The sequence below is a fragment of the Mastigoproctus giganteus genome, chromosome 14 (assembly GCF_048544385.1).
Source record: "Mastigoproctus giganteus isolate SK-2022 chromosome 14, ASM4854438v1, whole genome shotgun sequence".
Classification (NCBI taxonomy): domain Eukaryota; kingdom Metazoa; phylum Arthropoda; class Arachnida; order Uropygi; family Thelyphonidae; genus Mastigoproctus; species Mastigoproctus giganteus.
Genome location: NC_143588.1, coordinates 103,455,752 through 103,471,744, shown reverse-complemented (window position 1 = coordinate 103,471,744; position 15,993 = coordinate 103,455,752). Strand labels below are relative to the sequence as shown.

Sequence of the window (15,993 nt, the reverse complement as noted above, 5' to 3'; positions counted from 1 at the left end):
AAAATTGAGTATACTGAGTTATGCAAAGCCATTAGAAAGAGACTCAGAGAGGACATAAGAAGATTTAACACAAGAAAAGTAGAACAAGCATTAAGGGAAAACAAAGGATTTAAATCAGCAGCCATGAGCAGTAATACAGAAAGACAAATGATACTGAAACTGAAGAATAGCGATGGTGTACTTATAAACAGCAGAGAAGGCATAATTCAAATAGCAGAAGACTACTATAGAGAATTATACAAGGAGCGAGGGAATGATGCCAGCAATGGGGAAGATGGATTGCAAAGTAGCAACACATACGACATACCCGATATTCTTCCTGATGAGGTAGAACATGCATTGAAGAAAATGAACCAATGTATACTCCCCACCATGACTTATGGAAGTGAAACTTGGGCACTCACCAAAAGAATGGAAGAGAAGCTGAGAACTACACAGCAAAGAATGGAACGAATCATATTGGGAATCAGACTGTTAGATAAGAAGAGAAACACATGGATTAGGCAGAAAACACAAAGAACTGAAATGGACTTGGGAAGGACATATAGCTCTAACACATGATGACAGATGGACTAAGAAAATAAGAGAATGGTACCAAAGAGAAGCTAGAAGAAGACCTGGAAGACAACAATGGAGATGGACAGATGAAATTCATGGATGGCCATTGCACAAAACAGAAGGAACTGGAAAGTTACTGGAGAGGCCTTCATCCTGCAGTGGATTGAAAATTACTGATGATGATGATATTGTAAAAGTATCCGAACACCCCTTGGATTTGGAACGTGATCTGCCCGCCCTCGTGGTAGCACAGTTGGAAGGATTGTGGTGCTTCCCACACCTGTTGGAAAAGACCTGAGTTCGAGTCCCGTCGATGACGCGAGGAGTTTTTATGGGCATTTTTTTACAACGTGGCTCAGTTAGTCGGTCTCAGGCGAGGGTAGCATGGTTTTTCGCTCACATTTTGATATCACACAGAAGACCAGTGTGCCACGGAACACATTTTGAGAAACGCTAACATAGAGTCACCTTAGACAATACCAATGTTTACAATCTCACTTCAAATTTCAGAGTCCAAAAGATTATCTCTTGTGGTGTCCCGTTAGGATCATCTCTGGGTCCCTCTTTTATTCTTCAAGCATAGCAAATTTTGCTTTGTTTTTACGTTCGCTTTTTTTGCAACGAAGCCACCACAAGCGTAGCAAAATGTATCGGGGTGATTTATACATCATACTGTTAAAAGACTTGTGTACAGAATTAACGCGGTTTTACTTGTGCCCTTCAGACATGACACTTTTTTTGGCCACCCATATACTAAAGCCATCTTTTGCTGGGAATTCTCATCTATCCTGGAAGTTTATTAGAACCGTTTCTCTAAGTGATGATTCCTTTTGTGTACGCAACAACCCATTACCACCTTTTTAAGCTTTTCCTGTTTATTTGGAGAAAGAAGGGAATGAAAGAATGTTGAAAAATTTATCTTTCTTCAACACAAAATCAGAATGTTAGCAAGTAATAAAGCGCCATTAATGTTTTGCTAAATGAATTATGAAGAATCACTAAAATTTCAGCTGAACGAAACGCCAATTTTTCTGAGCCACCACAAGTTTTGCTCTGAGTTTTGTATTACTGGTTCGTGTTCGTGCTGTTCAGCACAGTTCGTGCTGAACAGCAACGAGCATCACTGTTCATGTAACGTGGTTCATCTGTAACTGGTTTTGTGTCAACCTGCAGGAGATGTCTCTTTCTCTGCATTAGAAATGGTTACGTGGAGCATTGAAGTCCAGAAGGAGGAAGCGAAGAAGCATTCAAATAGAAAAAAAAAAAGCCCAGCGAGAGAGAGAGAGAGAGAGAGAGAGAGAGAGAGAGAGAGAGAGAGAGAAAGGAAGAAAGAGAGAAAAATAAAGACAGAGGGAGAATGGAACAATGAGATAGAAAAAGAAAGAGAGAGAAAGAAGGGGAGAAATAAAGTGAGAGAGAGAGAGACACGCAAACAAAGAAAAGAGAAATGAAGAGAAAGAGGGGAGAGAAAGGGAGAAAGAAAGTGAAACGGAAAGAGAGAAACGCACGAAAGAAAAAAAAGAAAGGAGAAAGAAATATAACGAAAAAGAGAGATAGAGTGAAAGGCAGGAGAGTGGGCATGGAGAAAAAAAAGAAAGAAAGAAGAGAGAGAAAAGAGAAAGGGAGGGATGGAGAAAGAAAGAGGAAGAGAAAAGCAGAGAAGGAATGAAATAGAGATAAAAGAATAAAGAGGACAGAGAAAAAGAAAGAAAAACAGGGGAGATAGAGAGAGAAGGGGAGTGTGAGAAATAAAGAGAGAAAGAAAGAAAGAAAGAGAGAGAGATACAGATAGAAAGACAGACAGAGGGAAGGGAAGAGAGAGGAGGAAAGAAAGAAAGAGAAAGAGAAGAGCGGAGAGAAAAGAGAAAGAAGGGGATAAAGAGAGAAGGGGAGATTGTGAGAAGGGGAGAGTGTGAGAAATTAAGAGAGAAAGACAAAGGTTGAGAAAAAAAAAGAAAGAAAGAAAGAGAGAGAGAGAGAGAGAGAGAGAGAGAGAGAGAGAGAGAGAGAGAGAGAGAGAGAGAGAGAAAGAGAAAGAGAGAGAGAGAGAGATACAGATAGAAAGACAGAGAGGGGAGGAAAGAAAGAAAGAGAAAGAGAAAAATAGAGAAGGAATGAATGAGAGGGAAAAAACAAAAAGGAGAGAGAAAAATAAGGGTGAAAGAGAGAAGGGAAGGGAGAAGTGAAAAGGAGAAAAATAAAGAAAAACAGGGGTGAAAGTGAAAGAAAGAGAGGAGGGGGAGAGTGAGAGAAAAATAAAAAGCGAATGAGAAAGGTGGAGAAGGAAAGAAAGAGGAGAGAAACGAAGAAAGACAGAAAGACAGAAAGACAGAGAGAGAGAGAGAGAGAGAGAGAGAGAGAGAGAAAGACAGAGAAAAGGAAGGAAAGAGAGGGAGGGAGAGAAAGAGAAATGGAAAGAGAGAAGAAAATAGAGGGAAAGATAGAGATAAAGAAAGAAAGGGAGCGAAAAACAGAAAGAGAGAGAGAGAGAGAGAGAGAGAGAGAGATGAAGGAATAAAACAGTAGGAGAGAGAGAGAGAGAGAGAGAGAGAGAGAGAGAGAGAGAGAGAGAGAGAGAGAGAGAGAGATGAAGGAATAAAACAGTAGGAGAGAGAGAGAGAGAGAAAGAGAGAAGAAAAGAGAGTGGAGAGAAAAAGAAATAAAGAGGGAGAAAGTGAAAGAAACAGTGAAAGGAAAGAGAGGGGAAAAGAGAAAACGACAGATTGAAAGAGGGATGGGAGGAAGAAAGAGCAAACAGTAAAAGAGGGAGAGAGAGACAAAGGAAAGAAAACCAAAGAGAGAGAGAGAGAGAAATTATTATTGAGTTCTATTTGGTTCTTCTAATAATGAGCAGGAGAGAAGAATGAGAAATGGCCGCGTTGAGAGAGTGCCGAAATCGCTGTTGGCCCTCGAAACGTTTTCTACGACAGCTCGAACAAATGCCTTCACCGTTTGTTTCCATAAAATTTGCATTTACGCCATGTACGATTTGTCGCGATCAAACCACAAGTAGCGGACGAAAGAAAAAGGAAGAGAGGGCCACATTTATGGGGCGCATCACTACTGAGAAATACGACTTTTTCTCGGGGGAACAAATCGCGGCAAAATAAAAAAAAAAAAGCCAAATTTTATGGCAACGAACAACCCACGAAATTACGATATGTCAGGAAAAAAAAAAAGAAAAAAAAAAAAAAAAACCCGAAAAGCAGACGACCGAATTTCACGACGAGTAACAATAGCGAAAATTACCTATTAACGCGCACATGCCTGCATTTCGGCTATATCTTCTCCGTCGCACGCTACACGGCGTTATTGCGAACGTATATCGGAGCAGCTGAGTATCCAAAGCGAAAATCGATTCGGGCGGATGACGTCACCAGTGACGTCTGCACGCGAACAAAATGACTGGTGACGTCATACCCCCCTAACAGGTAGCGGGAAATCGATAGTGTACAACGAGGGAATGCGACGAAGGCCAAGGTTAGACGAAATAAAATAAAAAAAAAAAAAGGAAAACAGGGAAGTGAAGTCTTGTGTGAGATTGAAGGTCACAAACTGCGACCCGAAACAGTATTGAACTCGGAGAAACGCGAGGGAAGAGATCGGCACGACAGCAACTGTCGCGTTATGAAAAGCTAAACGGCGTGTATCGTAAATAATAAAATAATCGTGGCCCATCACAGGTGGCGCCCTCTACAATTATTCTTAATATTTATACGAGCGTAGCCACCTTAACCTTCATCAGCGTCCCGTTTCTCATTCTCTATCTAAAGACATTGATATCGTAGGTGGCGCTACCTACACGCCAATTAAACGTACAACTTTAAGCTCACCTCCTGCACTCACTCCAAATATTTGAAAATAATTATCAAACTTTTTATGGTTTCATGTCTTCTCTGCTAGAGGTCTCTGAAACACTCGTCTGATTCTCGATTGGAAGTTATAAGCCAGAATGGGATTATTTTATAGCCACCAGTATCCAATGTTTACTAACTTATATTCCTATTTATTACTTAGTACACTGTTATTCCACCAGGTGTAGCAGCTATTGTTATCCAACGTTTACTAACTCACTTTCCTAATTATTATTTAGTACACTGTATCACCAGCAGATGTCGCTGCTACTGTTATCCAACAATTACTAACTTGTATTTCTAATTATTATTTAGAACATGGTTTTTTCCCCACCAGGTGTCGCGGATATTGGACTCCAACGTTTAGCAACTCATCTACCTAATTATTATTTAGTTCACTGTTTTGCTACCAGATGTCACCTTATCCAAAAGCTAACTCATTCATAATTATTTAGTAGACTGTTATCACCACCAGGTGTCACAGCTACCGGTGTCCAATGTTTACTAACTTATAATCCGATTTATCGATTAGTACACTGTTATTACCACAAGATGTCGCAACTATTGTTGACCAACATTTTTTCTAATTATTTAGTACACTGTTACTCACCAGATGTCTCAACTACTCTGATATTTATTATTTGGTGCACAGTATCACCAGCTACTGTTATTCAAAATTTATTAACTTGCATTCCTAATTATTATTTAGTACACCATTATCCCACCAGATGTCACTCACAGCTGCTGTGATTCAAAAATTTGCCAACTCACATATTTATTATTTAGTGCAGATGTCGCTGGTACCTTTGTCCAACATTTACTAACTTGAATTCCTAAGTAACATTTTAGTACCCTATTTTCACCACCAGGTGTCGCAGTTACCACTCTTCAACATTTACTAATTCACATTTCTAATTATTGATTAGCACACTGTTTTCAACACCAGATGGCACTATAACTGCTCTCCATCGTATACTAACTCACATTCATAATTATTATTTAGTACACTGTTTTCAACACTAGATGTCACTGCAACTGTTGTCCAATATTTGCTAATTTACATTCATAATTATTTAGTACACTTTTCACCACCAGGTGTTTGTATACTGCTTTCTGACGTTTACTAATTCACATTCTTAATTATTATTTTGTGCACTTTTTTCACCACTAGATGTCGCTGCAACTCTTGGCCAACGTTTACAAACTCATATTCCTAATTATTATTATTTACACTGTTTTTCAACACAAGATGTCGCTGTAACTGTTGTCCAATATTTATTAATCTACATTCATAATTATTATTTAGTACACTGTTTTTAACATCAGATGTCGCTGCACCGTTGTCCAACGTTTACAAACTAACATTCCCAATTATTATTTAGTACACTGTTTTACCACTAGGTGAAGCGAATACCGCTCTCCAACATTTACTAACTCACATTTATAATTAGTGCACTGTTTTTCAACACCAGACGTCGCTGCAACTCTTGGCCAACGTTTACAAACTCATATTCCTAATTATTATTTACACTGTTTTGACCACCATTGCCACGGATACCACTCTCCAACATTTACCAACTCACATTTCTAATTATTGATTAGTACACTGTTTTCAACACCAGATGGCGCTATAACTGCTCTCCATCGTTTACTAACTCAGATTCATAATTATTATTTAGTACACTGTTTTCAACACTAGATGTCGCTGCAACTGTTGTACAATGTTTGCTAATTTACATTCATAATTATTTAGTACACTTTTCACCACCAGGTGTTTGTATACTGTTTTCTGACGTTTACTAATTCACATTCTTAATTATTATTTTGTGCACTTTTTTCACCACTAGATGTCGCTGAAACTCTTGGCCAACGTTTACAAACTCATATTCCTAATTATTATTATTTACACTGTTTTTCAACACAAGATGTCGCTGTAACTGTTGTCCAATATTTATTAATTTACATTGATAATTATTATTTAGTACACTGTTTTTAACATCAGATGTCGCTGCACTGTTCTCCAACGTTTACAAACTAACATTCCCAATTATTATTTAGTACACTGTTTTACCACTAGGTGTCGCGAACGTCTCTCCAACATTTAATAACTCACATTTCTAATTATTAATTAATGCACTGTTTTTCGACACCAGACGTCGCTGCAACTGTTGTCCAACGTTTACTAAACAATTCATAATTACTATTTAGCACATTGTTTTCACCACCAGATGCTGCTCTCCAGCGTTTACTAACTCACATTCCTAATCATTATTTAGTACACTGTTATCACCACTAGCTGTCGCTACTGCCAATCATCCTTTATTGACGTTTTCCAGGAAGACGAAACGTAATAATTAATAATTTCGTTTATCTCTTTTGTAGACTGCGCGGGTTTTAAGCTTTTCGATGAGCGAGTAATTTCCTGTCTTTCCAGGAATCTGTTGACAAGAAAAGAAGAAAAGAGCCAGCTTAGGATTTCACAAACAACATCTCCGATATCCGTTCTGATCGGATAGCGATACATAATCCTTTTACTAAGTGCGTGCCAATTACCTATCCGGGGTTCACAGCGATTGATGTCACCGATCAATATCCTAGCAGATCAAGGTATTAAAAGGTACACGACATCAGAGAAAGGATAAAGTCTCCATCATTCTCCTCCCTCCCTCTTTCTTTCTTTTTTTTTAACCGGGCAAGCTTTCTTCTGCACTTTTTGGTGTTTCTTTTATCGCAGCAAATTTCTCAGACACGTTTAGAATTACTCCTGCCAATGACGTATTTGCCTTTTTAACTTTAAAAAAAAAAACAGTAAGAAGAAGCAAAAAAAAAAAAGAGAGAAAGAAGAAATATGAATAAAGAATTAGAAATTGGTGAGCTGATTACATTGTGAAATGTTCTAAGTAACGTATTTTTTAGCAGATAATAACAGAAACTTTTTGTAAACATGAATATATTATGAGGGCTGTTTGAAAAGTAGTGGAATCACTACCGTGTACACTTCTTAATCTGTAATCACGTGAAACAGACTACATATAAAAGTAGAAAGGAAAGCTGTACAGTAGTTTCATAAGCGTATGTGACTGGCATAGTTGTTTCACCGGATGATGAAGTGTATAAGTGTGTGCTGCAGGTGCTCCTCATAAACTTTTTTTTTTCTTTCTCTTTTTCTTTCAACAAAGAAACTATTTGTTGACATTAGACTTGAACTTCTATAGACTGTAATTTTCAGGAAATACGTACGAAGGAAGGTTGTTCCAGAAAACGGCAGTTGAATGAACAAACGAGGAAGATGAAAAGTTGGTTCTGTGGGTTTGAAGTTGGACAGTAAATGGATGTTGACTGGTGGAGGCACGTGTTCGGACTGTTTTGAAAGAGAGAGCAGGAATTATAGAAGCCAATTCAGAAGAAAAATTCCCGTGGAAGTATCTGTAGAAGAGGCATGCAGCAGAAACAGTACGTCTATGAGACAGCGAGTGGAGAGACTCTGTTAGAGATGAATCATTAATTAACCTAACTGCCCTCTTCTGAATGGAATCAAGAAGTCTGAGAGAGGTTTTGGGGGCACCACCCCAGATGTGGGAACACTATTCCATAGCTGGGCGGATTTGCGATTGAGGATTTGAAATAACGTGGCCTTGACAATGCTCCCCGCATAAACAGTACTCTGATTCCCTCCAGTCACTATCTGACAGAGTATCTGACAACGTATTTATTAACACACAATAACAGAAACTATTTGTAAACATGAATATATTATGAGGGCTGTTTAGAAAGTAGTGGACGCGCTGTGTACAATCCGTCTTGATCTGGAATCACGTGGCACGGATTACATATAAAAGTAGACCGGAAAGCTGTAGAGTAGTTTCATAAGCCTACGTGGATGGCACAGTCTTTTCCCTGGATGGTGAAGTGTAAATGTGTGCTGCAGGTGCTCCTCATAAACATAGGCTCCGTACACTGAGCTTTGTTTATGAAGCAAGATCAATGCTCTCGGATAAGGGCTGAAGTCGATGTAGAAACGGGTAAAGGAATGTTTCCCTGTTTTCAGGAAGAATGGGACACGATACGTTGCCTGGTCCATTAGTGCCATGGAAGTGTTACAGCAACTGTGGTAATAAGAAATCTAATGCTTAACGAAATGCAACCAACTGTTAAATACTTATAAAGTTGCCTTTTTAAATCATCTAACTCTCCACTACTTTTCGAACAGCCCTCTTTTCGTAGCAAATTCCAAATTGAGACCTTAAAAGCACATTCAGCTCTCGTTCATTCATTTGACGCACGTCTCACAACGCAAACGGAATTCCGATGAAGCGAAAAGCTTCACCTGTTGACACCGCTGCGGGGCCCCCATGAAAAGTGAATTTCTCAACACTGGCCTTGAAGCAGCCGAATAATGTTCTCAGAAATAAACCAAATATAAGAATCGGTCGTCTGAAACGGTGTACTGAAAAGGAAACATTTTATTTACGGGCGAAGTGCATCTGTTGGGCTTTTTCGACCGATGCCTTCGGGCATCAATACGCACGCAGTCTTTTGGCTTTTACGAGCGTTGTAATGATAACCTGTTACCCCCTCATTTACGCATGGAAAGGAGCTGGCACAGACACAAACGCTACCGGGGGGGGGGGGGGCAGATCAATATTGAAAAACCGCTTTGACCTAAATAGTCATTGTAACCATTTAACCCAGTTGCGCGTTCTCTTAATGATTGCCTCGGAGGAAAGAGTCCGTCCGTCCCTTAAATGGCGTTTAGAGTGGAGCCAACCTGCTCTTGTTTGGCTGCCGGGGGAAACCCAAGTAGCGGCGTTAATGGGCAAAGTACCTGCCCGCGTTCAAGCCGCCATCGATCTGGCTGATGCGAATCAAGCGTTTCACAGACACCGAAATGGCTGGTGGGCCGCAATAACGAAGATTAAATGGGAAGGAAAATGCGGTTTTATTAAGTAGAAAATGAATATTAATTCGCAATGGGAGCGCACAACTGCACCTCAATATCCTTGTTAGGCAGACGAAAAAAGCTCTTTTATTCACTGTTCCGAGTGGCGCTTAAGTGAGCAGCAACCACCCACCTACTCGCCCACTCTTCTTTCGCAGCGATTGAAAACTGGTACTAGGTGGCGCTCCAGTCGTGCCACGTATATCAGCTTCACTCACACGTTTATTTTTATGTCACGCTATTTCTTTGCTCCTTACGTCAACTTGCCCTCTCATTCTCTCTCTCTCTCTCTCTCTCTCTCTCTCTCTCGCTTCCTTTCTGTCCATCCTACTTTTTTAATGTGTCACTCTCCCTTTTTCTTTATGCCGTCTTTTTTCTGTTTCAGTCTCTCTCTTTTATTCAGTCGCGCTCTTTTTACCTCTCTGCCTTTTATTCTCTCTCTTTCATTGTCTCTCTTTCTCTCTCCTTTATTTTGTCTCTCTCTCTCTGTGTCACGTTCAGTCCCTCTCCCAAGGAACGTGCAAATGGAGGATGCATTGGATGCGCTGCACCAGGGCTCCCGATCTAGGGGCCCTAATCGAGGCCATCAAAGTCTCAACATAAATAAAGGAGGCCTCTTAACCCCTTTTGCATCCGGGTCCCCAAGTACCTTTGCACAGTCCTGCCTCTCCCTGTCGATTAATCGCTCACCAACTCTTTCATTTAGTCTCTCCTCTCTTTCTCTTTCTTTCGTTCAGTCTTTCTCTCTCTTCCTTTCAGTTTAGCTCATATTCTCTCTCACTCATTCAGTCTCTTTTTTCTTTGGATCCTCTCTTATCTCGCTCTTTTTCTTTCATTGTTTTTCTCTCTTTCATTCTCTCTCTCTCGTTCATTCAATCTTCCTCTTTTTCGTTCGGTTCTCTGTCTCTTTCATTCATCTCGTTCTTTCTTTCTTTTTCATTCACGTTTTTCTCAGTTCTCTCTCTTTGTATTTATATTTCATTCTGCCTCTTGCATTCAGTCTTTCTCTCTATTACACACGTATCATTTTATGTGCCTGTTGTGCACTACATCTCTTCTCTCTCTTTGTCTCCTTTCTCTTTTTTCTGTCTTCTCTCTCTTCTTTTGGTCTGATCTTTATTTTAATGTTTTCTCTCTGTCTCTTTTGTCAATTCACTCTTTCACTGTCTTCCCTTTCTCTGCTTTGATCTTTCTTTCTATATTGTCTTTCTGTCTCTCGTTTTTCTGTATTATCTCTCTTCCTTTCTCTCTATCGCCATTTGTCACCCTTTCTCTCTTATCGCTCTCTATCTCTCTGTTTTCCTATGTTTCTCTTTCTCTCTGTCTCTTTGATATTTCTTTTTTCACACTTAATCTTTTTTTTTTCTCTCTGTTCTTTCTCTATTTTCAACGATTAATTTATTATAATCAATCATACCAGAGTACTAGAGTGCCCTATCAACGTACAGCAACACTCCCACCCAAATCTAGACCTTGGACACCTGCTCCTTGCTGGTTCTTGGAATTTTCAAGATTTTGGATGCTTATATTATATTAAAAAAAAAAAAAGTAATAAATAAATAATATCCCAGCATCATAATACAACCTTTCTACAATTTATAAGGACATGAGGTGTTTATGTTTTCAAATTCCACAAATCCTCTGGGCTATCACATTCCTCTAAGAATATTAACATAATACATTGGGCCACCAATATTTTTGCACAGGAGTGTATTATCACAATATTGCGCATCGCGAGGATAGTTGGCAAAGTGCCAAAAATTCTAAGCTCACGTTAAACTGCCTTTTACACAATGTGGCTTGCTGGCATCCATAATTTATCTCGGACAGCGAGATATCAAGTTCGAAAACCTTAACATAATTCACGTGATTATTACTGGTAATACCAACGCTTGTAATGTCGGCAGTCAGAACGCAAGGACAGCCGGTGTCCGTGAAGAAGCTTTGACCGCTATGGTGTAAGGAGACCCCCCTCGAAATAATGTGAGTTAGGTAGGATATTTATGACAGTCGAGTGCCTTTGTAGCCTGCGATACCGAGCTATCAGCTACTCGAGTAAAAATTCACCACTTCATGGTTCGCCTAAGTACTAATAATTCAACATAATTTGCCATAAGTAGCATTTTTACACATTAAATGTGTTCGATCGAGCAAATTCCGGCCCTGTTATGGCTGCTCGTATGAACTTCATAAAGTCTTTCTACAATTCTCGACAGTAATTAAACCAGTTAATGATTTCAGTTTCCAGCGATATGAAATGATCTGATTAGACACAAAAAATGGCTGAGATATTAAAATGGATGAGATTTACTTTCGAGAAGAAAATTTTAAATGGATAAATGTAACAAATCCAGATATTAAAACGTTTAATTCTAGAAGCGATAAAAAGCACGTTTTTATCTTACAGTAAAACAGTAAGGAATGTTGCTTGTGCGCATGCGTTGGATGAAAATTACAGCATAATGTGAGAATGTTTTAATGCGTCCAGCGACATCTACCGAAACCGCTTCAAAAAAGGTCATAAATCCTTAAAAACAAATATTTAATAAAAGCTTTAATTCTAAAAGATAATAAAAATAAAGATATTTTGGCATAAAATAAAAATAAGAAGGATAATAAAATCTTTTTTAAAACCGATAATAAAGACATATTTTAATTTTACAGTAATAATAACTAATATCGTAAAGTGCACTTGCTTCTGCGCATGCGTTGTGTAAAAAGTACATAACAGTAGATTTTTTAATGCTTCCAGCGACATCTATCAAAACCACTTCAAAAAGTCATAAATCCTTAAAAACAAATATTTAATAAAATCTTTAATTCTAAAAGATAATATAACAAAACTATTTTTATGAACATATAAAATAAAGATATTTTAACATAAAATAAAGAAGATAATAAAATTTTTAATTCGAAACCGATAATAAAGACGTTTTAATTTTACAGTAACAATAACTAATATAGTAAAACGTACTTGCTTCTGCGCATGCGTTGTGTGAAAATTACAGCATAATTCAGAGATGTTTAAATGCGTTCAGCGACATCTACCAAAACCACTTCAAAAAGTCATAAATCTTTAAAAATATAAATATTTTAAAAAAATCTTTAATTCTAAAAAATAATAGAACAAAAATAATTTTATAAAGATATGAAATAAAGATATTTTAACATAAAATAAAAAGGATAATATAATCTTTAATTCTAAAACCGATAATAAAGACATGTTTTAATTTTACTGTAACAATAACTAATATCGTAAAGAGCTCTTGCTTCTGCGCATGCGTTGTGCATGCGTAATGTAAAAAGTACATAATTTAATTGAGATTAGATTTTTTAATGCTTCCAGCGAGATCCACCAAAATCACTTAAAAAAAAAAGTTCATAAATCCTTAAAAACAGAAATATTTTAAAAATCTTCAATTCTAGAAGATAATAAAATAAAGATGTTTTTATAAAGATATAAAATAAAAATATTTTAACATAAAATAAAAATAAAGAGGATAATAAAATTTTTAATTCTAAAACAATAATAAAGACATGTTTTAATTTTACAGTAACAATAACTAATATCATAAAGAGCTATTGCTTGTGCGCATGCGTTGTGTAAAAAGTACATAACAGCATAATTGAGATTAGCTTTGTTAATGCTTCCAGCGACATCTACTAAAATCACTTCAAAAAGTCATAAATCCTTAAAAATATAAATATTTAATAAAATCTTTAATTCTAAAAGATAATAAAATAAAGATTTTTTATAAAGATATAAAATAAACATTTCTTATAAAGATATAAAATAAAGATATTTAAAAATAAAATAAAAATATAGTAAAATTTTTAAATCTAAAAGACACGTTATTATTTTTCATATTTACAAGAACGATGTAGTTCAATGAAGTAGTGCAGACATGGAAATACATCAAGACAGGTAAGTCTGCTGGTATGGATGAGATAAATGGAGAGATGCTGAAGTCTACAGGCGGCGCAGGGATAGCGTGGACATACAGACTGTTCCATAAGATCTGGGACGAGAGCCAGGTGCCGAAGGACTGGAAAGAAGGTTTGATCATTCCGTTGTTTAAGAAGGGGAACAGGAAAAAGTGTCCAATTATAGAGGCATCACACTGACATCACATGTGAATAAGCTGTATGAAAGAGTGTTAGAATGGAAGATAAGAGACGATTGAAAATAGGATGGCCGAGGAACAGTATGGCTTTAGGCCTGGCAGGTCGACGGTGGATCTAATTTTCTGCATCAGGCAACTGATGGAAAAGTGTTATGAACACAATAAAGAATTATGGATGACATTTTTGGATATAAAGAAAGCGTTTGAGGCTGCAAAGAGAGAGAAAGTGTGGGAGGTTTTGAGAAACTTGGGGATAGAGGAACATCTTGTGGAGAGAATTGAGAATATGTGCACCAATAGGGTGAGCAAAGTAAGAACAGTGATGGGGTTGACGGAGAGCTTCAAAATAGCATCCGGTTTGAGGCAAGGAGGCGTCCTGTTACCACTGCTATCCATAGCTGTCATGAATGATGTGCAATGTAGAGTGGTGGAACAACTTGGACAGGACCCAATGAAAGTCATGCTCTTCGCAGATGACCTCTGCATATGGGGAGAGAGCAGGGAACAAGTGCAATGGCAAGTTGATATGTGGGCTGGTATGGCCAATGAATTTGGACTGGTTTTCAATCAGGAGAAGAGTGAAGTAATGGTTCTAAAGAGGAGTGGCGAGCTTGACGGATACATTACAATGGAAGGGAAAGAGTTAAAAATGGTTAACTTCAAGTATCTAGGAAGCAACATTACAAAGACCGGAGTGATAGACGAAGAAATAAGTAGAAGGATGCAAGCGAGCGGGAATTTCTATAGGCAGACAAGAGATCTGATCTGGAAGAGGAACATACCACTGAAGTGTAAGAAGGCTATATATCATGCCTATTACGTACCAATTCTGATGTATGCATCTGAAACTTGGACTATGAGGAAAAAGGATGAAAGCAGAATTCAGGGGGCAGAAATGAGATTTGTGGGGACATAGCCGGAAAGACAAGACGCGACAAAATCAGGAATTATGTGATTAGGGAGAGAATTCAGGTTGAAAAACTCCAGGACAGGATTGAAAGGTCCCGTTTGAAATGGTTCGGACATGTAAATAACGAGGGGCGTTTGCCAAGAAGAATGTTTGATTTACAATAAAGGGACAAAAGACCAAGGGGGAGACCAAGAATGAGATGGCAGGACAATGATGATTTACGAGAACGAATGTCGTAAAGCATCTTGTGGCGCGCATGCGTAATGTGAAAAGTTCAATTAGTACTGTAGATTACTACGTAATTGCCAAATTTTTTATAATTCCTCTAGGGACACAGACAAAATCATTTCAAAAAATCACAAATCCTTAAAAATATAAATATTCAATGAAATCTTTAATTATAAATAAAGTTTAATTTAAGTTAATTATTTAGTTTAATTCTAAATAAGGATAATAAAATAAAGGTATTTTTATAAAGATATAAAATAAAAATATAAAAAAGCTTAAATTCTAAAAGCGATAATAAAGATACGTTTTTATTATTAGTCTTTATCACAACGAATAGCGTCTTTCTTGTGCGCATGCGTTATGTGAAAAGTACAATTAGATATTGGATAATTGACAGATTTTTTTAATGCTTCCAGCGCCATCTACTAAAACTACTTCAAAAATCATAAATTCTTAAAATTATTATAAATAAAGCCAAAAGTGTCATTAGTTGAAAACACTTGACGAAAACAGGCAAAACCACTTCCAGAACGTTTACCAAAAGAACAAAATTTAAATCAATAACATAGAAAGAACCAAAGAACATAATTTGCTCCTGTTTTTAGGAAAATAATTTCCAAAGTAGCAACGACTTAAAAAAACAAAAACACCTATTTCTTAAATAACAACAAAAAGTGGGAAAGGAGAAGTCACAAATGTGCAAAGCACTTAAAGTATTACTTACAGTAACGCATCGAGAAGGCAGTAAATAAAATTAGAAAAATATTTCCAAAAAAAAAAAGAAAGGGGAACTTGCAGAGAAGTGTTGCGAAGAGTAACAAACATTAGGCTGTTGCCAATATGTGCATAGATAGAAAACATGGTCAGACTGTGGAAATTCCACTCTCTCGCTGAAGAAAAAAAGAAAGGAATTTAACTTTACCTCAGTGGAATATTATGGAGAGTACGAACATTTGTGGTTCGGCAAAAGCCATGCACGCAGATTCCCCGGAGTAACGGTCGATATTGTGTCCTCCTGCGTTTCTTTCAAGACTTATGAAAAACAAAAGATGAAAAAAGGAAGTAACTATTGAGATGGTGGAAGATTGGCCGAGGATTTTCTTTCGTTGAATTAAGTGAATCCACGTTTGTTTGCTCAATTGAACAAAAAATATGTTTGTTTGATTATAAAGTTTATTTTGTTTCTTGATTGTACAATTCAACTTTCCCTGTTCAGTCTATCTTTATTGATATCTTTCATTTCACGTATTATTTTCCGTCTCTCTCTTGATTTCTCCTTATATTTTTCTATTTCTCTTAAATTATCTTCTTTCGAGTTCTCTGTCTTTTTATTTTCTTCTCTACCTCTTCGTAAACTCTCTGTCATTCTCTTTATTTTTA

General features: G+C 37.3%; 1 protein-coding gene across 1 annotated transcript in view; it reads right to left on the bottom strand.

Moving 5' to 3' along the window:
• The window catches only part of LOC150075463 (glutamate receptor ionotropic, NMDA 3A-like), a 178,925-nt gene that overhangs the window by 24,487 nt on the left and 138,445 nt on the right, over positions 1 to 15,993 (bottom strand). The gene's annotated exons all lie outside the window — the stretch shown is intronic.